The sequence below is a fragment of the Rhinolophus hipposideros genome, assembly GCF_964194185.1.
Source record: "Rhinolophus hipposideros genome assembly, chromosome: 8".
Classification (NCBI taxonomy): Eukaryota; Metazoa; Chordata; class Mammalia; order Chiroptera; family Rhinolophidae; genus Rhinolophus; species Rhinolophus hipposideros.
In genome coordinates this window covers 6,128,032-6,153,309 of record NC_138054.1, presented here as the reverse complement: position 1 = coordinate 6,153,309, position 25,278 = coordinate 6,128,032, and the positions used below count along the sequence as shown (strand labels likewise).

The 25,278-nt window shown below is 39.0% G+C and overlaps 1 protein-coding gene across 2 annotated transcripts in view; it reads right to left on the bottom strand.

The window, feature by feature from the left end:
- The window catches only part of CDYL (chromodomain Y like), a 207,985-nt gene that overhangs the window by 20,924 nt on the left and 161,783 nt on the right, over positions 1 to 25,278 (bottom strand). The window lies entirely within an intron of this gene.

Below are 25,278 nucleotides of genomic sequence, written 5' to 3'. Positions count from 1 at the left end.
CTGGTTAGTTTTCCAATCTGTCTTAAAGATATGGTCTCCTGATTTTAATATTTATTATGATAAACTCAAGAGTTTTACTCAATACATTCATAGGGTTACCAAGAAACGTCAGGTAAGAATTCAACGATCAGGTAAATCACTGTCCTCCTATTTATATGAATTGTCTACATATTATCTGACCTGGTAATGAGTGTGTGTATACAGCCTTTTGGGTAGGGAAAGAAAGAAAATGAAATGTAAGAAAACTAGATAGGCTGTACTAATAAAATTAGCAATGAAAGAAGTTCTCTGAGGGGAAGAACATGATAAATTATGAGTCAGAAACATTTCCTCCAAAGTGAAAGAAAATAAGCTAAGGCCATCAAAGAAGATTCACAAAGGGACATTTAGAGAAGTAACATAATCTCTTAGATAAAAAAATGTGACTTTCATTCAATTGGTAGAAATACTTTGGAGGTTTTTTTTTTAAATCTATGAATTCAATTTTTTTAAAAAATGGAAGAGATAATAGTACATGGTTCAAGAATCTAAACATAGAAAAAGCTACATGGTGAAAGGCCTGCAACCACCCCTACTCCCCATCTGCCCAGGACCCCCTACTCCAGTTAGCCAATGTGTCTGGTTTCCAGGTGTCCTTCTCAAAGTGTCTGTATGTATTATGGACCCCAGAGAAGAAAGAATCATTTGATGTGAACCCTGAGAAGGAAATTTAACTGCTGAGATGGGCTCGCAGTGATCAATGGCGGGTACAAATTTTACAAATAATAAGAGTCTAGTGGTTATTTGCTGACAAGGGCTCCTCGTGTACTCTGTATCTTGGAAAGAACCTCACACCAAACTTTTTTTTTTTAAACCTTTGATACTGTAATTTTATTTTTTTCTGTGTTTTTTTAAATTAGTTTCAGGTGTACAAAACAATGTAATAGAAATTTATCATTTCTATCTCTCACACAGTGATAACCCCCTACCCCATCTATCCTTCTGACAGCTCAGACTGAACTCTTTCCTGCACTATGCCCTGCTGGTTTAGGCTGTCAGAGTCGACCACTGCAGGGAAGCCCTGGTTTCGTCTTTCCACCAATAGACTGAGACCTGCCTCGTCCAATAAGAACTGGGCAACTGTACCCTCATTTACATTTATACTGACCAATCAGAACTGCACACATTTAGGAACTTCATTTGCATACAACTGGACAACTGGGAACCTCAGTGGGAACTTTCTCAATAAAAGGCAGCTTCCCCTTGTCTCAGTGGAGCACACTTTCGGTTTCTACCAGAGGCTGCAGTTCCCTTGTTTGCAAACTGTTTTACCTGAATAAAGCCTCTCCATTCCCACACTTCTTTGGGTTTTGGTTTACAGTATATAAAAGCAAATAAAAATTATAAATATTTTTCTCCTTCATAGTCCGTTTTTAAAAACACAAATGGTAGTATACCAGACAATGTTTTGTCATACCTTGCTTTTATTCATTTGACGGTATCTTAGAAATTGTTGTCTATCAGGTCAGTTTCCTTATTCTTTCCTAAGGCTGGCTGCACAGCAGTCCAGTGAATGAATGTTCTAGAATTCATTTTACCAATTCACATTTTAATAAACACTAATATTCAACAATTTTTTTGATATTACAAACAATGCTGCAATGCATAATCTTGGCTTCTGTCATTCCACTGCTTGCAAAACTATAGGATAAGTTTCTAAAGGATTTGTAGCCCAGAGTATGTCTAACTGAAAGAGAATTTGATAAGCTATTACCAGTGTGACAGTGTTTCTGAATCCTTCTGAGGAAGCTACCAAGAATCCTTTCTCTTTCTTTTGGCCTCCAACTTCTCCTCTATCAGATCATTCCCTCATATACGTTTAAAAATATTCTCCATTCTCTTCTACTCTCGGATACCCCCACTAAACTGCTCTTCTTCTCAGCACTGCCCTCTATTCTCATGTCCATCACAGTCTGACCTGGTCTAGTCTTGCTGCCCTCACTTTTCCCTCTGTCCATCATTCCTCACTCCACTCCAGTCTGCAGTTAGAGCCAACATTACCGAGTGATTTTCGGCTCATGGATGATCCTGAACCATTGAGCCTAGGTACCCAAGAGACAGGGGGTGCCCAAAGGGAGTTTGATGTAGCGAAGGGGGGAAAAGGGGGAGAAAACTTTGATTTTATCCACGGTTATTATTCAGGTGAAGATGCTACTGAGTCCAGAAGTAGGGGCAGGAGAAGTCAGGGTTGGAGATAAATACTTGGGATCTGGTGCCCAGAAACGACGGCTGAACTGAGAGTAGGAACTCCAAAGGGAAGAGTGAGCAATGAGTGTGCTGGGAGAGGCCTATGTAAGGCCCAGAGAAGGCAGAGAAGCAGCAAGGCAACAGTAGGCTTCCCAGAAGGAAGGTGTGGATGCCATGGCAACGGGGATGTGTCCACAGTGGCACGTACCAGAGAGGCGAGGAATGGGGACGAGGTCATGGAGGGGAGACCAGAAGTCATTAATAAACTCAGGCAAGTCATTTCTGTACAGTGCTGAGGGTGAAAGCCAGACTACAGGATTCAAGAAAGACAGAGCAAAATTAATTGTTAAGTAAGAAACATAAATGTCCAAACCAAGAGTTTGTTAAGTTCTTGCTGTTTTAAGGAACATAGAAATACAAATGCAGGAGAGAGGACACTGATATTTAGGCGATGGCTGACAATAATTTCCCTGCCCAGAAAGATGAGCAGAAAGAAGAGATGAAATCAGAAAAAATCCCATGCAGACACAAGCTGGAAGACCACAGGACTTGGGGGTGAACGTGGTATCATTACAAAAGCAAAATAAGTCGAGACAGGCTGGGGCTCAGACCTTCTCGGGGTGGGGTGGCAGGGGGTTCTTACAGAATACACATACCAGTGGGCTAATAGCAAGTGAGAGCTATTGCAGTCTTTAAGAGTTACTAATCCTGAACTGAATCTTTAACTGGTGCTCTATCTAAGCACAGTAAGAATGATCCCAGCAACACAGGGGAAGAGGTTGAGCCAAAGACTGCTGGCTTTGGATCAGCCCCTTACACCCCAAACTGTTCTTGCTCCTCACGGTGTCATTTCTTTTCCTATTTCAAATACACACATTCCTTAATTCTCCAAGTTTTTCTGGTGGTTCCCTCCCACGGATGCGGGATTTCTAGGCTACGGGGGTCCATGTAGCCTTCATATGTGAGTCAAGAAAAGCCCAACATTTTCTTTAAGGCACTAGGTCCTATGGAGCTATCCATGGTTCTGCAAATTAGAAATGGATTCATGTTGGCTCATGCTGACCAAGAATGTTGAACCTGGCCTTCATCTGCCTGTTAAAACTGTATTGGCTCACTGGTGCCATTACGGTCCCTGCTGATTTCAGACCCAGTGATCTTGCGACGCCCACCCCAATATGACCCCTGAGACCCTGTTATCCACCTATGGGGCCATGTAACATCTAACTGGCCTACTCAAAGAGAAAGAGAAAAGTGTTTAAGCAGGACTGAGTCTCACAATCACAGACTGCCAACACTGAGCTAGGTCCTGACCCCCAACGCCCCACCTCCGTCACTGATGCCCTTTGGCTCCCATTCATGACAACCCAGCCACAGCACTCTTCTGCCATCCAGGTGTGTGCTCACTTCAGGGTCACTGTCCTTTCTCTTCCCTCTGACTAGAATGTCTTTTCCCTAGACTGTCAAGTGACTGGTTTCTCCTGCTCATCTGGATGGCAGGTCAAATGTCACCTCCTCAGACAAGCCTTCTTGAACCACACCATCAAATGTGGGCCCCTCCCCATGGCCATTTCACACAGCCTGTTTGATTTTTTTCATAGCACTCATCACCAAAGTTATTTTTCATTTGATTTTAATTCACAGTATATACATTGTCATCGTGCCCCACACAGCAACATGAGAGTAGGCTCCCTGTGTCTTGTTCACGATGTATCCTCAGTGCTTAGAACGCTCAGCATTTACTGAGTAAATGAATGGAAGGGACTTTAAAGTCCCTTTAGTCCAGCTCCTTCCACTTAGAGCTGAGAAGGTAAGTGGCCTTCTGAACATCATACAGTTGATTATCTTGGGCCAATCCAGGGATGGTGAGCGCTGCACTTTAGAGCACAATCAACTGCTAATGACTAAACTAAAAAGTAAACACTGAGATTCAGGAAAAAATACCCTCCACAGTGTAAACTGTGAGAATTATGACTCACTACACCAACAGCTCCAGCGAAAACAGAAGCAAAAGTTGCCTCAGTGAACTGATAGTTCCTTAAGGATTTAAACTGAAAGACTAAGAGATGCTTTTCTAGGATTTACTGGTATAAAAATCCACCTAGGAAACAAACAAACAAACAAACAATAACCATATTAGTGTCTCTCCTAATAAATGGTTTCTTTCTAACATTCTTGAAAGTAAAATAGATACCCTCAAACATGTATTGTTAACCTGCTAGAATTCACTGCTTCAAAGGCATGTCTCTCTAAGGGGCGGCCGGTTAGCTCAGTTGGTTAGAGCTCAGTGCTCTTAACAACAAGGTTGCCGGTTCGATCCCCACATGGGCTACTGTGAGCTGCGCCCTCCACAACTAGATTGAAACAACTACTTGACTTGGAGCTGAGGGGTCCTGGAAAAACACACTTAAAATAAATTAAAAAGTTAAAAAAAAAAACATGTCTCTCTAAAAATAAATTATATCTTCTGCTTCCAACCAGAACAGAAAAACAGTATCTGAATCTCCTGAGTTGCTAGTGAGAACTGAACGACAACCGGGAAACAACTGTATGAGACACTGGCCAAGCGGGAAGGACCATGCTCCCAGCATGAAGGGGAACAAATGAGGTGAGCCCAGACAGAGCCAGAAAAATGTGAACTGAGAGCACAGATTGGATATGGAGGCCCAGGAAGCTATACTTTGTGGGGCAGGGTACTGAAAAGGAGGGGGCTACACAGAAAGTTCCAGAACTACCTAGGGATCCTCCTGAGTTAACACCAATCTGAGCATGGACAGGGTGAAATCCACAAAGCTTGTCAGAAAACAATTACCTGTAAATTGATTAAACGCCCGCGTTTACAAAAGCCTGGGAGCCCTCCCCAGCCAGAGTGGAACGATTTCACTGAATACCTGGGGCACTGGGTAGAGGCCCCAGAACAGGCACTAGGTTGGTGGCACAGGCACTAGCTAGATCAGTTCCACGAATACTAATCTAGAATAAAGGATACTCTAGAATTCCACTAACAAAGCCTAAAAACAAGCCTTGAAAAGACCAAACCAATCTGTAACAACTGGCTGCCAGAACAAACCTAACACTTTTAAAAGCATTGAACAAAATCCAGCATCCCAAAATGTAAAACTTACAATGTTCATTTAGCAAACAAAAATTACTAGACATGCAATGCAAAGTAGAAAAATAGGACCCCCGATCCAAGATTATATCAGTTAATAGAAACAGACACAAAAATGAGAGACGAGACGGAATTAACAGAAAAGGACATTTCCAAAACTGTTATAAATAACCTCAACGTGCTCAGGGAGTGAAAGGACAACATGAACATTTGAGGAAATGGAAGATTAGAAGTAAAAATTTCATTGGGTATGTTTAACAGATTGGATACGACAGGAAAAAAGATCAGAGAACTTGAAGATATATCTATAGACTCTCTCCACAGTGAAGCATAGAGAAAAGAAAAAACGAGCAAAGCCAAAGTGCCCTGTGGGTAATATCTCGCAGTCTAGCATACATGCAATTGGAGTCCAAACAAAGGTGTTTAAAAATATCTGTAAAATCTGTAAAATTTATCGCGTAAAAAAATATCTGTAGAAATAATGGCTGAGTTTTCCATATTTGGTGAAAATCAGAAGCCTCCGTACCCAAGAAACTTAACAAATACCAATCAGGATAAACACAATGAAAACCAAACCAAGACATTATAATCAATCTGTTGAAAGCTAGTGATAAATAGAAAACCTTCAAAGCAGGGAGAGTAAATAAAAAATGTTAACAGATCCAGCAACATAAGAACAATGTATATTTATCTTCGAAAGTATACAAAGCAGAAGGAAAAAAAGGCATCTTTAAAGTGCATGAAGTAAAAAAAAAAAAAGTCAACTTAGACAGCATATATGCAGCATTAATAGCCTTCAAAAACAACAAAGTAAAAACTTTTCCAGACAAAAAATCCGAGAATCTGTAGCCAGCAGACCTGTACTGTAAGAAATGTTAAAGGAAGTTCTTAAGGCAAAATGTTATCAGACAGAAGTTTGGATATTTACAAAGGAAAAAGAGCACCAGAACTGGTAAATATATGGGTAAAAATCAACCTGAATAGACTGTATATCAAGTTTAATTAACTAAGAGTGGAATGTAATTGATTGGCTTAATAACAAAAAAAACCCTCCCCTGCTTTCACACCAACCTAACAAAAATGAATAAAACCAGTTTGTATACATTATGCAAATACATTAGATATCTTCAAGAAATTGACAACTTTTTGGAAAAATATGAATTTTTAAAGACTGATCTCTGACACAGCAGAAACAAAAAGAGAAAAATTACTAAGGAAAGAGAAAAATAAAGTAATGAAAGAATTATCTCTGAAAACCACTTTGGGGATAAGCAAGGTAAGAACAGCTAACTGTAAAAGTAACAAACACTGTCAGAGCACCAAGGAAAGGAAATCTACCAAATTCATTTGTGAAGATAATTTAACTCTGATGTCAAAATTTGAAATAGAGGACATAAAACAAATCCACACACCAATTTTACTTATTACTCGTGGCATCACAATCCTACTTTATTAACACCAAATACTGTAATGCTATCTATCTTTCTCAATTTTAATTCTCATAGACTTCCAATCACAATCTAAGTGGTTAAGATTTAGATGAAGATGAGCTAAGAAAATCTGAAAAGAATAACGAATGAAATATACCTTGCTAGCTACATTAAAAGCATGGTTCTAATACAGGGAAAATTACCAACTAGATAGAATTAGCCTAGCAATACTCCAAAGATGACAATATCTGCATTAAAAATCAACACAAGTCGGTATGGACCATTCATTTAACAAGTGGTAAGGAAAACTGGGTAGCTAATTTTCCTTAAAAAAAAAAAAGTCAATTTAAGCATTTACACTATACCATATACCAAAATAAAACACAAAAATAAACGAAACAAAGGAAGTGTTTTTATGAAACACAGAAAAATTTGTATGATAGAATAAAAACACCAAAATAAGAAAAAATGATCTCACAAGTAAAAATGAAACAATCCTCTCTACCTTCAGATTAGGGAAACTTTTTAAATATGGCAATTATCACGGCCAGTGAAGAGCACACCCACATAAAGTGGCATATTTCTAGAGAGCAATTTTATAAGATGTGTCAATCAACCTCTGCTCTTGTAATTAATTCCACTTTCAGAATTCTAACAAAAGGAAAAGAAATCATATGAGGATGTTTTCAGACAAAAGGTTTTCAAATAACTTTACTTTTAAAATGGAAAAATTGTAAAGAGCCCCAAATTTAATAATAAATGTTTAAATGACTTAGGTATACAACTGCCTCATACATATTAAGCAGCCATTATTATGATGTTTACGAAGGTTTTTAAAATACAAGTCAGTAAGTGTATCATGGCAACTACCAACAAATTTACAGTACATTTTCCACATGCCAAGCTCTTAACACAAATAATCTAATTTTAAACCCATTCAGCAGCACACCTGAAAAGGTGGGTGTTACAGATCTAATTCCAAAACTTATGTTCCTTTACTTTGTTACCCCCAAAAATTATACATTAAAGAAATGAATACAATGGAGTATTACGCGGCCATAAAGAAGAAAGAAATCTTATCATTTGCAGCAACATGGATGGATCTAGAGAACATTATGTTAAGTGAAATAAGTCAGAAAGAGAAAGACAAGTACCATATGATCTCACTTATATATGGAATCTAAAGAAAAGACTATGTGAATGAACTAATCAGAAACAGTTTTGGGGACACAAAGAAAAAACCGAGAGTTGTTAGATGGGTGTGGGGGGGGAGGTGGGGATAAGGGGAAAGGTGAAGGGATTTGGAAGCAGCTGGTAAGCACAAGATGGCCTCAGGGTTTTTTTGAAAATTAATTTGGGGAAGGTATTCAATAATGTTGTAAAGATTTTGTTGGGTATCCGATGGACATGCGTCCTATTTGGGAGACCACCTCAGGGATAATGTGGATACCTGATCATGGCATTGTACACCAGAAGCTAAACATTAATGAATGCCAACTATAATTTTATATATATAATGTGATGGTTCAGTGTGAGGTCGGAGGGATAGTGGATGGGGGGAGGGGGGTTCACAGTGTGAGGGATATAAATGATGAACGTCTAAGTATTACCTTGTCTTGTACACCTGAAACTAATAAATAAATAAAAAATAAAAAATAAAAAACAAACAAAACAAAACAAAACAAAACAAAAAAGAAATGAAAGATAATAAAAGGTATATGTAATGTAATTAACAGTGTTTACGTGTGAGTTTACTAGGAATGTAAATAGATAAAAATGTTAACGGCTTAAAAAAAAACAACCACCAGATCAAGGGTTTATTAAAGAATGACTGAGAATAGCCAGATAGAAGAGATGTGTAGGGCAAGGCCCAGGGAAAGGGAATGGGCCTGTCCACGTGCCCCATTCTCCCTGCATTTCCTGTGTTCACCAATATGGACGTTCTCCCAGGACCACCGTGTTACCCTCCTGGGTTTTTATGGAGGCTTCATTAGAGTCAGGATTGAATAAGTCATGGGCAATTGGTGACTGATTCAAGTTCTAGCCCCTCTCCCCTCCCTGAGGTGTGTGTGTGTGTGTGGGAAGGGTGGTGTGTGTGTGTGTGGGAAGGGTGGTGTGTGTGGGGTGGCACAGAAAGTCCAATTCTCTAATTACATGGTTAGCGCCACTGTCAACCAGCTGCCATCCTTAGGTGCTTCCAGAAGTCACCTCATTAACCTAACAAGGTACACTTAGGAAATTCCAAGGGTGTGGGGAGCTGGGACCTAGGACTGTGATGAAATAAATAACAATCTTGCAGTCCACCCCCTGGTCTTAGAACTTAATCCTTCACAGCAAACAATCATGTAAGTCAGAAGAGACTGGGATCTCATTTAATCTTAATGGCTGTTTCTTAGTGACAGACTTATGGGTAACATATCATTGGTATTTTGTAAATTTCTACAATATACTACTGATGTAATTAGGGTTAAAAACCACTTGAAAACAGACTTTTGAGTCCAAAATCCAGCCAAGAATTTCTGGGATATTATATTTAAATAAGTAAAGATATATTGGTATTTCTGAGTGCATTTCAGTTTAGGGTTGTTTAATCAAAAGTTGGTAAATTTAATAAGTTGTCAAAGCAGTATGGATCTCAACCTCAAGGAAAGTTCAAAACCGTTTTTTAACCATCTGAGAGATATTTATGGCCATTATTTTGTTTAGCCCAAAGAGAGCAAGCACTATGGTGTCTACAGAATTATTAACCCTCCTTTATTATAGAGTTTAACATTTCAAAATATTATTTACACCCACTGAACCTAATCCGATTTAACTGTACAAAAACCTACCATTTTGTTCAGATTATATAATATGCGAACTGAATTCATTAAAAGAAAATTTTCAAATGAACACGGAAGTAGGCTTTAAATATCAGCATCCCTTTTTCCCGTAACAGTAAATAAATCCTTTATAGATGATTATACAAGTCTCTTTGCTCCAACTGCTTCAATTAGTTCCCCGTCCATAGGAATCTCTGTGTTTAAGGTTATATAGGCTCATTTTTAGCTGTGTTCAAAAAGACAAGAGATTTGTCAGTGCTGCTTTGATTCAACATGGCTGATATATTACAAACAATTTAGGTCCACTGCAAATTTCACCTGTGTTTATGCCTGACTTTGTCTGGAGAAAGTTGGTGTCAAGCCCACACAGGTGAATCCAGCTGGGCAAGAATACAGAAAAGCCATGGCTCTCACAGCTACCCCACCCACATCAGGTGCACAGCTTTCCACGTGATTTCAGATCCAAGTTCCCAGCACACTTCACAACAACCCAAGAACTGCAGCCCTCCTGACACCCACTTCCTCCAACAACTGCAGGCCTTTTTCAAGATGAAGTGCCACACTTATTGTAGTATTTATGTTTTTCTTACCCATTTAACACATCACATTGTGCTACCATTTTTATTAGGGTCCCATCTTATTCTTAAATGTGCCAATGACAACGTTTCTGAGTGTTGGGCACCTACGCCATTTCCCTCATAAGCCCTGTGGTTTTTAGTGCATGGTTTTGCATAGTGTGATGATTTTAAGGAATGTATTATGTTGCATTACACAGAACTGGCTCTAAGCTTTCTTTCCATTGCTCAGTATCAAAGTCATTCTTTTTACCTGATACAACAAAGAATTTATTCACAGCCATGTTTTAGACTTGGCCTTAAAAATAAAAGCTATCTAACTAACGATTTGCTTCAAGAGAAATACATAAACCAGCCAGCAACTGCTCAATGGGGAATAAGGGTGGAAATGTTCCCATCAAGCCCCACATTCAGAGCGCTTGGTTTTTCATCAGCTACCTCCTTCCAGGAGGAGCTTCCTAATGTCAGACAGGGGCTCCCCCCACCCAAACTGGACAGGGACAGAGTGCGCTTCCAAAGCAAAGGCCCTCAAGGCTTCTTGAAACTGAGTGAAGCTTCTCCAACAGCTGAGAGCCAAGCATTCTGTGTGTGGGCCCCAAGGCACGTAAGTGGTTCTCCGTCCTGCTCTAGAGCTGGAGCAGTTGTCGTCCATGCTCAGTCTAGAATAGGTCTTTTCTTCTAGTCATTTCCACCTAGTCTGAAAATCAACTCTGGAGTTCTGTGTCTAGGCATGGATGAATGCTGCTCTCTCTCCCTACACAATGGTGCTTGTCAAGCTCTGGGACACAAAATAAATTTTGCTGATAGCAATCAGTATTTATTTAAAACAGCATAGACTAGGAGAAACTCGAGACCATCGCATGTGTACCAGTACCCTGGGCCACCAGATAAAACACGTCCCTGACTGTGGGTTGCACTGAAGAAGTCTGAGAACACACCGTATGTGCAGCACCCACAGATGGGGCTTCCCTGCCTGCTCCAAGCTGGACTCGTCACACGGAACGTGAGGCACGCACCTTTGTGCTGGACCCAGCATAGCGTCTGACACTGCATGCATCTGACAGATGAGTAAACCTGAGGTTCAGGGGCGCTTGGAGCTGAGCTGCATTCTCAACAGAGTCAAGGTCTCCCCTCCCTGACTCCCTGCTGTTGAGGGTGGTCTGATGGGCGAGCAGGACCTTGGGTCACTGCTCTGACTCTATGGCTAGAGATCTGTGGGCCACAGGCCCTGGGGGTCACACCTTCCCCTAACGTGACAACAGGAAGGGACAGATGCATGATGGCTGCCCTGCACTTACCTCCAAACACCCCCTTCCTCAGCCCCAATGCACTGATCTCTCAATTCGCCCGATTTCCACAGTAACTTTTCTACATCTTGACTACTTGGGTTAGCTTCACTGCTTCTCTAGCTTCTGATTTTGCTACTGCACACTGACCGCAGCCAACTCCATGGCCACACAATAGCTTTCCTCAAACCTTTCATTCAAGTGTTTTCCTTATAAAACTAGAATCCCAAACCAACCTAAATCAAAATGGTCAGGTTTAATAGTTAAGGTTTTCCCCACACTGGGTCTCTCACGTGTCTCTGACATCATTTCCTAAGAATTAACCAGGCTCCCTGCCTCAGGCTACAGGCACGACCATTTGCATCCCAGCTACGTAACATGAGCTAGAGCCATGCCAAGCCTGGCCCAGCGGCTGGCACCATATTAGCACTCGAGAAAACAAACTACAAACAACTCACTTTAAAAAGAAAAAGAATCCCTAATAATGGAGGCTGTATAAAAGCCATTGTAGTCCATGAAGCACAGGAATAATTCCTTGAAACCATTAAATGATTCAGAATGCTAGATTCATATTAAGGTAGATGAAAGGAAAATTGTGAAATGAATTAAAAACTTGAGAGTACATAGAATTAGGGAGCATTTTGAAAATCAACAGAAAAACATAAGCTGTGGTTTCTTCAATTAAAATTATTCTGTTTAATAACTATTCAGAGAGAACCAATCTAAAAATGTTGACTAAAAAAAGCAATGAGATTTAAAAAGAAAATTTTATTTTGAGATAAAAAGTAGCAATTAATGAGATTATGTAACTTTTAGTAAACTTTAATTATAATTTCCTAAAACATATATAGGTCAAATTTTAACCAAAGACTTATGAACCAAGAGATACACAATAATGTAATGTTTGATATGTGAAGTGCAATGTTTATGGCTAAGTGCCATCTGCAGCAGGGGTTCTCAGCCTGACTGCACAACAGAATCATCCGACAGCTTTAAAACCATGTTTCCTGGGCCAATTCCCAGCTACCCGGGTTCTGGGAGTGCAGCAACAGGGCCTTTCCCACGTGATTCTGACACACTGTTCTAGGGCAAACGGGTTTGGTATCTTTCACGATGCCGCAAACTTGTGGTCTGAAACAGGATATTCAGGGTAACCCAAAGGAAAAAGCTTAAGTCAGAAACTGAGCAGTAACATTTCTTACAAATCAGAGTCATTAAAGTCCAAATAACTGAAACAGATAAATGAAAAAAAGTGATTATTACAAGAAGTAAACAACATTGGACTTACCTTAACATTGGACTTATATCCCTTAAAGAATATAGAGAAATGATAAATCAGATAAAGAAGAGTATCAGAAGTATACAGAAATTAGAAATACTCAGATGTTCAACATAATATTACTTTTCTCCAATAACAAAGTTAGTGAGTAAATCAAAGGAGACAGTAAAACTCAGGCTCTGGGACTCCGCAGGGGGTCCTGGAGTACTGGCTGACATTGACAAGATCACACTGCTTTCCTTTTCACAAAAGGGCACTCAAGGAAATAACCACGCTAACAATGTCAGTTAAATATTCTCAACAGGTGGAAATAGTCTAATGTTTCATTCTTGTATTATTTGTATTTATAACTTTTCAGTTAATATCATTCAGGATAGTAAAAATTTCCATATTCTGGTTAATAATTTTCCCTTAGAATGGACTTGCCATTGACACTATTCCTATTTTTTTTAAAAAATTTATTGGGGTGACACTTGTTAGTAAAATTACATAGATTTCAGGTATACAATTCCAGATGACATCATCTATAAATCCCATTGTGTGTTCACCACGGAGAGTCAGTTCTCCTTCAATCACGATATATTTGATCCCCCTTACCCTCTGGTAACCACTAAACTATTGTCTGTGCCTATGAGTTTTGTTTCTCATTTGTTTGTCTTGTTCTTTTGTTGTTTTTGGTTTACATACAGATATCAGTGAAATCATATGGTTTTCTGCTATTTCTGTCTGACTTATTTCGCTTAGCATCATACTCTCAAGATCCATCCATGTTGTCACAAATGTTCCTATATCATCTTTCCTTAACGCCGAATAGTATTCCATTGTGTATATGTACCACAACTTCTTTATCCATTCATCTATCGAAGGACATTTTGGTTGTTTCCATGTCTTGGCCACCCTAAACAAAGCTGTAATGAACATTGGAGCACACGTGTCTTTATGTATAAATGTTTTCAGATTCTTTGGTTAGATACCCAGGAGAAGGATTGCGGGTCATATGGTAATTCTATTTGTAATTTTTTGAGGAACCTTCACACTACCTTCCATGGCGGCTGCACCAGTCTGCATTCCCACCAACAGTGTATGAGGGTTCCTTTTTCTCCACAGCCTCTCCAACACTTGTGACTATTTGTCTTGTGGATGATAGCCATTCTGACTGGGGTGAAGTGATATCTCATTGTGGTTTTCATTTGCATTTCTCTGATGATTAGTGATGTTCAGCATTTTTTCATATGTCTATTTGCCATCTGTATGTCCTCTTTGGAGAAATGTCTCTTCAGGACCTCTGCCCATTTTTCAATCGGGTTGTTTGTTTTTCTGTTGTTGAGTTTCATGAGTTCCTTGTATATTTTGGATATTAGCCCCTTACTGGAGGCACTGTTTGCAAAAATCTTCTCCCATTCAGTTGGTTGCCTCTTTATTTTGTCGATGGTTTCTTTTGCTGTGCAGAAGCTTTTAAGTTTCAGATAGTCCCATTCGTTTGTTTTAGCTTTTACTTCCATTGGTTTGAAGTCAAATTCATAAAATGCTCTTTGAACCCAAGGTCCATAAGTTTAGTACCTATGTTTTCTTCTATGCACTTTATTGTGTCAGGTCTTATGCTTAAGTCTTTCATCTATTTTGAATTAATTCTGGTACATGGTGACAGATAACAGTCCAGTGTCATTCTTTTGCACGAGGCTATCCAGTTCTCCCAGCACCATTTACTGAAGAGGCTGTCTTTTCTCCATTGTATGTTTTTAGTTTCTTTGTCAAAAATTATCTGTCCATATTTATGTGGTTTTATTTCTGGGTTCTCAATTCTATTCCATTGGTCTATGTGTCTGTTTTTCTGCCAATACCACGCTGTTTTGATTATTGTAGCCCTGTAGTACAAGCTAACGTCAGGGAGTGTGATACCTCCAGCATTGTTCTTTTTTCTTAAGATTGCTTTGGCTATTCGTGGTCTTTTGTGGTTCCAAACAAATCTGATGATTTTCTGTTCTATTTCTTTAAAAAATGCCATTGAGATGTTGATGGGGATTGCACTGAATATGTATATTGCTTTGAGTAATATGACCATTTTAAGTACATTGATTCTTCCAATCCATGAGAATGGAATGTCTTTCCATTTCTTTGTGTCTTCTTCAATTTCTTTCAAAAATGTCTTATAGTTTTCACCATATAGGTCTTTCACATCCTTGGTTAAGTTTATTCCTAGGTATTTTATTCTTTTTGCTGCAACTACAAAAGGAATTGTTTTTTGTATTTCTTTTTCTGAGATTTCATTCTTAGTATATAGGAATGCAATGGACTTTTGTACGTTAATTTAATAGCGGGCAACTTTTCTGTATTTGTTGATTATTTCTAATAGCTTTTTGGTGGAGTCTTTAGGGTTTTCTATACATAGCATCATGTCATCTGCAAAGAGTGACAATTTAACTTCTTCATTCCCAATTTGGATGCCTTTTATTTCTTTCTCTTGCCTGATGGCTCTGGCAAGGACTTCCAACACTATGTTGAAAAGCAGAGGTGATAAGGGACAGCCCTGTCGTATTTCTGAACGTAGAGCAAAGGGCTTCAGTTTTTCACCATTAATTATAAGATTAGCTGAGGGCTTGATATATATGGCCTTTATTATGTTAAGGTGTTTTCCTTCTATACCTATTTATTAAGTGTTTTAATCATAAATGGATGTTGTGTCTTGTCAAATGCTTTTTCTGCATCAATTGATATAATCATATGAGTTTTGTTCTTTATTTTGTTTATGTGAAGTATCAAATTGATGGATTTGCGGATGTTGAACCACACTTGTGCGCCTGGTACGAACCCCACCTGATCGTGATGAATAATCTTTTAAATGCATTGTTGTATTCGATTTGCTAGAATTTTGTTTAGGATTTTTGCATCTGTATTCATCAGAGATATTGGTCTGTGGTTTTATTTTTTTGTGTTGTCCTTACCAGGTTTTGGTATCAGGGTAATGCTGGCCTCATAAAATGAGTTAGACAGTACTGTCTCTTCTTCAATTTCTTGGAAGAGTTTGAGCAGGATTGGTATTAAATCTTCTTTTAGGGTTTGGTAGAATTCACTAGTGAAGCAATGTGGTCCGGGACTTTTGCTTTTGGGAAGGTTTTGGATGACTGATTCAATTTTGTTACTGGTGATCGGTTTGTTTAGCTTTTCCAGTTCTTCATGGTTCAGCCTTGGAAGGCTATGTTTCTAAGAACTTGTCCATTTCTTCTAGGTTATTGAATTTGGTGGCATATAGTCCTTCATAGTATTCTAGGATTATATTTTGTATTTCTGTGGTGTCTGTGATAACTTGCCCGTTTTCATTTCTGATTTTGTTTATTAGTGTCTTCTCTCTTTTTATCTTAGTGAGTCTAGCCAAGAGTTTGTCAATTTTCTTAATCTTTTCAAAGAACCAGCTCTGTGCCATATTAATTTTTTCTGTTGTCTTTTAGTTCTCTATTTCATTAAGTTCTGCTCTGATTTTTGTTATTTCCTGTCTTCAGCTGACTTTGGGTTTCACTTGTTCTTTTTTTTCTAGCTCTTTAAGGTGTAACATGAGGTTATTTATTTGGGATGTTTCTTGTTTCTTGAGATAGGCCTATAATGATATAAATTTCCCTCTTAAAACTGCTTTTGCTGCATCCTCAAAATTTTGGTAGGATGTATTTTCATTGTCGTTTGTTTCTATGTATCTTTTGACCTCTCCTCTAATTTCTTCTTTGACCCAGTCGTTCTTTAAAAGTATGTTGTTTAATCTCCATGTATTTGTGTTTTTTCCTGCTTTCTTTTCGCAGTGGTATCCAATTTTGAAGCCTTGTGATCAGAGAATACGCTTGGTATGAATTCAATCTTCTTAAATTTGCTGAGGGTGATTTTATGTCCCAATATATGGTCTATCCTTGAGAATGTTCCATGTACACTAGAAAAGAATGCATAGTCTGATGTTTTAGGATGAAGTGCTCTATATATGTCAATTATGTCCAATTCATCTAATGTGTCATTTAGGGCTGCGATTTCGTTATTTATTTTCTGCTTGGATGATCTATCCATGGCTGTCAATGATGTATTTAAGTCCCCTAGTATAATTGTGTTTTGGTCAATTTCTCCCTTTAGTTCTGTTAGTACTTGCTTGGTATATTTTGGTGATCCCTGATTGGGGGCATAAATATTGATAACTGTTATGTCTTCTTGCTGTATAATCCCCTTTACCATTATGAAATGTCCATCTTTGTCTCTTGTTATCTTTTTCAACCTGAAGTGTTTCATCTGATATCATTCTGGCTGCACCTGATTTTCTCTGGGTACCATTTGCTTGGAGTGTCAATTTCCAACCTTTCACTTTGAGTCCATGCTTGTTCTTGTAGCTGAGATGCATCTCTTGAAGACAGCATACGGTTGGGTTTAGTTTTTTGATCCAAACTGCTATTCTGTGCCTTTTTATTGGTTAGTTCAGTCCATTTACATTTAGGGTGAAATTGACCCAACGTGAGGATTTCCTGTCATTCTATTTTTAGTTTTCTGGTAAGGCTGTGTCTCCATTGTTTCTTTGCCTTTTTGCTGTTGTCTGTTATTTCTGTGTGGTGGTATTCTATGACGTTTCCCTCTGTTTCTTCTTTTACTACAGTATATATTTCAGTTCAGCATTTCTTTATTTTGAGTGGTTACCCTTAAGTTTATGTAAAAGAAAGTTTGATATTTAGAGTATTCCATTTTATTTAGCACGCTTACTTTCTCCATTCCCATATTCCGGTTCAGGCCTTTACTCTCCCCCTTTTTATGTTTCGGTTGCCACAAATTGTCCCTGTTGATGGTGGTCGAATAGCCTCCTTTGTATTTCTTGTAGTGCAGGTCATGTATTAGAAAATTCCCTCAGCTTCTATATGTCTGGAAAGGTCTTTATTTCTCCTTCATATCTGAAGGATATCTTTGCTGGGTGTATTATTCTTGGCTCATAATTTCTCTCTTTCAATAGTTTGAATATTTGGTTCCACTCCCTCCTGGCTTGTAGAGTTTCTGCTGAAAAATCTGATGATAATCTAATGGGCTTTCCTTTGTAGGTTACCGTCTTCTTTTCCCTGGCTGCCTTGAGGATTCTTTCTTTGTCGTTGATTTTAGACAGCTTCAATACAATGTGCCTTGGAGAAGGCCTGTTGGGATTGAGGTAATTAGGTGTCTATTTGCTTCTTGGATTCGAGGATCCAGTTCTTTCCACAGGTTTGGGAAGTTCCCATCAACAATTTGTTTGAATATATTCTCTGTTCCCTTCTCTCCCTTCTCCTGCTGGTATGCCCATTATTCTTCTATTGCTCTTTCTGATGGAGTCAGAAAGTTCTTGTAGAGATCTTTCATTCTTTTAAGTCTGAAGTCTCTTTCTTCTCCCATCTGTGTAATATCCAGGTTTCTATCTTCGATGTTACTAATTCTTTCCTCCATCTGGTCCACTCTACTACCTAACCTGGTTATTTCATTCTTAATTTTTTTCTATTGAGTTCTTAATCTCCAGAAATTCTATTTGGTTCTTTTTGAAAATTCCAATCTCTTTGTAAAATGCTCATGTTGTTGTTTGATTGTGTTTCTGAGTTCATTAAACTGCCTCTATGTGTTTTCTTGCATCTCGATGAGTTTTTTCAGAACTGCAATCTTGAATTCTCTGTCATTTAAGTCACATATTTCCATATCTTTCAGTTCCTTTTCTGGAGACTTTTCACTTTCTTTCTGAGCTGTCTTGTTGCCTTGGTTATTCATGGCAATTACTGATTTATTATTTCTCTTCCTAGACATCTACAGGAGTGGCTTCTGCAACATGTTGATAGGAAGAGGTTTTTCTTTTGTTTTCCAGTACTTGTTGGTAGAATGCTTTATTTTCTCACCAACTGCAGCCTTTTTTTCTCTCTCACACAGTAGTGCTATGTTTTCTCTGTATTATTCCAGCTTCTCACACAATGGGGGGATTCTTTGGGAAAGGGGGGTCTCCTCTGTTAATAGTTCGCCTGGGTCACAGGGCACAGTGTCCATGTGGGTATGCGGAGAGCTTTTGAAGTTTCAAAGCTTTTCCTGCTCCAGAGTCAGTTCCTGTATGTTTCAGCAGTTCTGTTTACTCCTACAAGGATCCGCCCAGATAGGTGTGGCCAAAGGTGGGGTGAGTTGTGAGAGGTGGCCCAGAGCAATGTTGGCGACCACCAGCACCATAGCCGGTCCTGCTTCCATAGCTTCCTCCTCTTTCCCGGAACTAGTTGGGCTTTGAATCTGTGTCTGCAATCCATAGTTCTCAGAACGGCAAATATTCTGTTCTCTTGATCTCACATTGCTACTGTTCGGCTTCTAGCATCGGGCAGTTGGGGGCGGGGCGATCTCTGAGAGGGTAGGGAGGGGGCAGCTAGTCTCAGTGCCTAAGGCTTCCATTCTCTGCTCGGCAGTGAGGGCTTAAACCACCGTTTTCAGCCTTCTTCCCTCACTGTTTTTTCTGAGGTCTCTGCTGTTAGCATTGGGGTCAGCCGTGTTATATGCTGCCCCCTCAGCCCTGTGGGCCGTAAGCGGAGCCCTAGCAGTCCGAGTTCTTTTCCCGCAGCTGTGGTAGTTCCGGGATGCAGTGAGCTCGGAGCACTGAGCTAAGTCTGCGTCCTGCGCCCGTGCGGCTCCATTTCCGCACTTCTCTCTTCCCTGCTCCCCAGCTCGCGAGATTCGCCCACCTTTAAGTGAATTCAGTAGTGGGCCTCTTCGTCTTGCCTGTCTGCTGTGCAGGGAGTCATTTGAGGAGTTATTGTTGTTCGATTAGTTGTAAATTCCAGGGGAGCTTTACAGAGGCTGACATCATGCCGCAACTTTGATGACGTCTTTTTTATTTTCTTATTCTTTACCAAATGCAAGAGAGGAAATCTCAGTGATCAATCACACTAATTTCTCAGTGGCTGTAATCAGAGGTCAGAGACATGGACGCAAAGAGGTGCCCCGCATATCAAGAAATTTTCATCTTGCAAGATGAAAACCCGAGGAACAGACAGTGTCACTGCCCGCCTGGGGTTGCTGAGCAGCGAGGTGGGCACATGCTCAGATCATATCCAGACCCACCAGATGCTCTCCTCAAATGCACCCTCCATCACACACAGCTAGCTCCCTGCTGCAGTGCTAAAGACCCGTCCATGTGGAAAGCCAAATAGTTAAAGGTTAGTAAATGAGTGATCAATGGTAAGAAATGTCTTCAAGGTTAGGAACATTTCCAGGTAATGCTGCTTAAGACTTCATATAGTTCAATTTTAACTGGTGCACAAGTACTTTTGCACACAGTAGGTGCTCAATAAATATTTTTTAAAGATAACTGTTACTATGCTATTAGCAAAGAAATGGAGATGGCTATAATCAGGGGACTCTGATGAAGGTTTATCATTAAAAAAAAAAACAGGAAGCAAAAGAACAGGCTGAAATCAGCCTGTTAAGGGTTACACCAAGTTAAAAAGAATATGGACTTAATGTTGGAGGCACAGGAGAAAGATTAAAAAGAATCAACAGCTCACCTACATGTCTGTAGCAAGTAAAAATTCAGCCTAGGAAAAGAGGGATGTGAAAGATCTCCCAGGAGCTAGAAAATGTATAATAAGCCAGCTTCAAAAAGAAGGAAAATCAAGGGCTGCTATAATTCCCAACACAGACCTAATCGCTTATTACATTTTATGGGCTCCAAAGAGTCTTCATGTTACTTCAGGCATTATTAATCCAGGAGAAAAGGCAGTGTAGTTATCTGGGCAGAGAGATGAGTTAGTACTTAGTACTAGCATACCTAGTCCTGCAGAGACAAAGCTCGGGAAGAAACACCCTACGTGCATATGTACATGCTTCCTCACTGTGCTTAAACACATCCATCTCCAAGTCCTGTATTTGTATCTATCCACCTCAATGCTGTAACATATATTATCTACTAACTTCCCTACAACAGGATAAAGGTCATCATTTTTTAGAGAATGTTCAGGGATGTTATCACGTTAGCGTGATTATTAAAAGAAAAAAACAAACCACACACACAATTTAAACACTGACATGTAATTTGATTACTAAACTGGCTTTGACCTTTCCCTTAAACCACTCCTACTTGCACACCTAGAGTATTGCTTAGAGCTACTGAGGGGACATCAGCTTTGCCAGGAAGATCTTTTCCTGCAGCACTCTCAACCTGTCACAGGCTCACCTATGAGACCTCAAAGCAGTTTCCTGTCTCCAGAGGACATCTGTGTACTTTGTCCTACGGAAAACTACAGTCCAGTGGCGTCAAGTCTGTCTTGCCGCAGAGCTCACTTCGTTTGTCTACAAGCCACAGTGACTCAAGGGCTAGTGCAGCCAGATGCCAGAGGCCCCTGTGGAGCCCCTAAGCAGCAGGCCCCAGGGCCACCTGCAGTCTCCCTCACCCCCACCATCTATCTGTCAGAGAGACAGAGAAACTCTAACACAATTCCTACAACTCAGCTAGGCATGGGAAAGGGACATCCTAGTACCTTAGAAACAGCTTACTGTAATGTCTGCTTTATTTTATATATATATATATATATATATATATATATATATATATATATATATATATATATATGGTGTGTTAGAATGCCATTCTTTCTAAAGCTGAACAATATTCCATTGTATGACTACACCACATTTTGTCCATCGATGGACATTTGAGTTGTTTCCACCTTTGGCTATTGTGAATACTACTACTATGAACATGAGTGTACAAATATCTGAATCTCTACTTCTAGTTCTTTATGTATATACCGTGATATGAAATTGGTAACTTTATGGATTATATAACAACATCTGTATGTGTTGATATAGAAGCGGATCATATGGTACTTCTGTTTATTTTTTTGAAGTTATATTTAATATTTTCCTAAATTAGTTAGAATGCGTTTAATTAGTAACTATAAACCAACTCTTTGAGAATTTCCAAATCATGGACTGGACTTGAGTACTTTCATTTCTTTGCTAAACTTCTTTGGTTTCCCTCGGATAGGGAAGCAGAGGAGACAAGGCTATAGAATACTGTAAATGTTGGAAAGGGGTTAAAATAATCAAAGGTAAGTTGCACAAGGACCATAGCCAATTCTGAGGCTCTTAGTCCAGACACAAAACTCTAGAAACTACATTATGTACTTGTTTTTTTTTTCTCACGTTCCTGGAACTGCCTCCTCCTAGCTAGTCTTGCAGTTTTAATGCACACATACAGGTCACACGCTACTTCAAGGGTAGGATCCAGGCTTCATCAAGCTTGTGCCTCTAATTCTGAGTACTAACTTTCCTGTTAAAGACAGAGAGTTTGCTGAATGACATTTTAACAGTAGGAGAATAAAAAGAACTTGAACATATTTCTTCAACAGAAACACTCCAATTAGCAAAGTCACTGTAAACTATGCAAACATCTGTAATCAGTTCAGGGTACAACTAGACACGATCAAGTGTCCTTGCCCATGTTTAAAGTTTCATGGTATAATGGTCAGTACTCCACAGCATTATTTTATGTAGATGCCTCGGTCAGTTTTCATCTTTATTTTGAGTTGTGCTGAGCTCCTCAGCGAGCATTAAGCCCTAAGGGGATTTAGATTCCTAAATCTAGAAAAGCAACAAAGTCCTTAGTCAACCAAAGGAAATTTAAGCATCCATCTTTACTCAGTTCTTCAACACACAGGGTAATAACACAGTTACAGAGCTATTGGCAACCAACATTTCAGAATCAAAGTTAAGAACACTGAGGAAACTGAAATCCTTAAAAGTGAAGTGTATTTTTTGAAGAGGCTAATGAAAGTTTATTCAGCCATGATCAATCTTTATTACAGATGCAAATTCAAGCTAAGTTTAATTTTACTCATGACAAAGTAAAACAAAAATAAAAAAGAAAAATTACTAGCAATATAAATCCTATCATTCTAACTAAAAACAGCAGTGTAAGTTTCTAAGGTAAATCCAATAAAACACGTGATACTCTAAATTTAGTGCATTTCCTTATTAATGGCTTTAAAAATAAGTCAAATATTAGAGATAAAAACCCAAAAATCTGTATACTATAATGCCACCTTTAAGAGCAAAAAAAGGAACAGAAGAAAATCAGACCCATCTTCCTTTTTAGTACTGAGAATAAAGAAGGATTAACAACAAAAACAACAGCAACCAAAAATATAAGAAGGGTAACAGTAACTATCTTCATGGTATAATCTCCAGTGGTGGAATCTTATTATTTATCACAGCTACAAAAATTTTATTTCCTGCAAAAAAGATCCTACCTTATTTGACATACGATTGAAGTCTCTCAATACTTTGTAATATTTGTCTTGACTTTTAGAACCAACCAGTTCTTGCAACTATTACTTTACTAAGATGATTACTCAATTACAGTCTAATTTCCCCATTTCATTTTAATAGTGCATGGCCATTAATTTCAAATTCCAGATATTAAAGGAATATACTATCTTGATTAGATACATGTAGAGTATAACCAAACTTCTATTCCAAATTAAATTAATTCACAAACTGTATTTATTGTATCTAGTATATTCTAGGCCAAAATGTGCTAATCTTTCTTTTTTTAAAATTAAAGTTTATTGGGGTGACAATTGTTAGTAAAATTACATAGATTTCAGGTGTACAATTCTGTATTACATCATCTATAAATCTCATTGTGTGTTCACCACCCAGAGTCAGTTCTCCTTCCATCACCATATATTTGATCCTCCTTACCCTCATCTCCCACCCCCCCACCATCCTTACCCTCTGGTAACCACTAAACTATTGTCTGTTGTCTATGAGTTTTTGTTTCTTCATTTGTTTGTCTTGTTCTTTTGTTGTTTTTGGTTTATATACCACATATCAGTGAAATCGTATGGTTCTCTACTTTTTCTGTCTGACTTATTTCGCTAAGCATTATACACTCAAGATCCATCCATGTTGTCACAAATGTTCCTATATCATCTTTTCTTACTGCTGAATAGTATTCCATTGTGTATATATGCCACAACTTCTTTATCCATTCATCTATCGAAGGACATTTTGGTTGTTTCCATGTCTTGGCCACCGTAAATAAAGCTGCAAAGAACATTGGAGCACAAATGTCTTTATGTATAAATGTTTTCAGATTTTTTGGGTAGATACCCAGGAGAGGGATTGCTGGGTCATATGGTAATTCTATTCGAAATTTTTTGAGGAACTTCCACACTGCCTTCCATAGCAGCTATGTGCTAATTTTCTACTCCTAGTACAGAGACACCTCACAGAGGGCAAGACTTCAAACACCTCCTTTGGAAGTAACATTATTACCCTGAATAAGGAAAGGATCAAGGTGTTTGCTGATATTCACAGTCAGGTCTACTTCGGCCTTCCACCTGCAATGTCAACAGCAGCAGGTTAAGTATGAAAACCTACCACTTATACTTTTAATCTTTTCCAAGTGCTACCATTTCAATCAGTGTGTTGAGCATTCAAACATCAGTGGACAATATTATTATCTTTTCATATAAACTATCATTTTAAAGCACCCCTCCTTTCCACTTTTCACTTCATCTTCAAATTAGAAATAGTTTAAACTGGAATAACACATTAATTTTAACTAATTTCTCAAATGCTATCAAAATGGCTCTCTATATCTGTGGTTCCATATCAGTGTATGCTATAGCTCCTGAAGGACTGAGACCATTAAAGCTACAAAGGCAAAGCTTGCTGAAAGCCCAACTCAAGACAGAGCTGGAGGTGCGAGCACCACAGGAAGAAAGGCCGACCTGTAGTTAGTTTCTAAAAGCATAACACGTATTTAGCTTTGGATTTTCTAGAGGGCAAAGCAAGGCTGGAAACTTTATTAAAAACAGATTCTAAGATATAAACAAACCTATTAACTTAGGTAGACAACCTGGTACTTCTAAGACCCAAGGGACATCTCTCCCTGAGGGTCTTCAAAAAAACAAGAGCCCAACACACAGACACTCAGCCATCCCCAAATCAGAAGGAACGAAAAATGGTAACGGCCGGCAAGGACATGATACGGCAGATTATAAACTCAAGAGAATCCCCAAGTACATGAAAGCAATGGTTTTCCTAACCTTTCCCCATACACAGAGCTATTTTTTCCCCCTAAACAAAATAGAACCTCAAAACCAAAGCTGATGAAAGCAGAGGTGCTCTGGTGGTGGGGACCTCACTGGCTCCTCGTCAGCCTCTGAGACCAGTAAGGGGGAGATGCGGTGCAGGCCAAACCTCAGTTCGCAGGGCTGTCAGCCCATGGAGAAACACCAAACATCCTTGAATTTATGAAGCACCACAAGAAAACGAAAATGTATGATTTCATTCTAAAAAGAAAGAGAAACAAGCTGTGAGGAATTGAAGATGGCTCTGCCCTCACAGAGCTCAGCTGTTTGCGTGGCATGAGCTACCCAGACAAAGGCGAATGGCCAGAATCACTAAAAGGGGCAGAGGAAGGCCTGGGAACAGGAACTGCCATCTAGATATCATCATCTATCTTAGTCCTTCTTTGGTTGGCTTTTCAATTCGTTTTCAGACCATGTGAAGATTTAACCCATGATGAACTTTCAAAAACT